This window comes from Penaeus monodon, chromosome 30 (assembly GCF_015228065.2).
Source record: "Penaeus monodon isolate SGIC_2016 chromosome 30, NSTDA_Pmon_1, whole genome shotgun sequence".
Classification (NCBI taxonomy): domain Eukaryota; kingdom Metazoa; phylum Arthropoda; class Malacostraca; order Decapoda; family Penaeidae; genus Penaeus; species Penaeus monodon.
This window is the reverse complement of record NC_051415.1, coordinates 11,983,374-11,984,171: the sequence shown is the minus strand read 5'-3', so window position 1 is coordinate 11,984,171 and position 798 is coordinate 11,983,374.

Below are 798 nucleotides of genomic sequence, written 5' to 3'. Positions count from 1 at the left end.
GAGCTATCCTATGCCCTCCGCTCGCCTAACGGTCCCCACGTCCTCCTCCAGCGGCCCCTTGAAACCCATCTCGGCTTCCCCTCCGGCCCAGGGACCGCAGTCTGGGGAGGAAGAATGGAGGAACACGAAAAAAGAGGAGAAAAGAAAAGAAGCGGAAGAGTGAGACAAGCCGCAGAAACGCCGGGCTCTGCCAGTCCTGGCATGAAGCAATGCCGTCTGGCGGGTGAGGTGTTCGTGCATGCGGCGGCGACGCGTGTTGGGTGGCGGCGACCTGCCTCAACCCTCGCACTCACGCCCACTCGCAGCTGCACGGAAGTCGCGCCTCGACACCTTCGCCGCCCGCCGAGGAGCACGAGGGAACGTAAATATAAATCTGCCAGAGAGCTCAGATATTTTAGGATCGCAGTTTCGATCGTGACCTTCTTGAGCACAGACACCTTAGTGACATCAATTCCTAGCTGTCAGTCTGGAATCACTACTTCGCACAAAACAAACAAACTTCCCGGATCTGAATTCTATTTTCATAATATGACACGTTTTTAGGCCAAGGACTAACTTGGAGTGTGCTGATTTTGGCGTTTTTTTCACTCGCGCCGAGGAGACTTCATTTCCCGGTCACCGTCACCAGCGTCTACTCTCTCCGCCTCCCGGGCCCCGTCTACCCCATCTACCTCTCCCGTGCCACCTCCAGGCACCCGCGCAGCTCCCGTGCCTTTATCTTAACCGGTGGCAAGTTTTATGGCGCCATAACGCTGCTCCTTTCATCAAAATGGAGGACACTGAAGTCGGCCGATACAA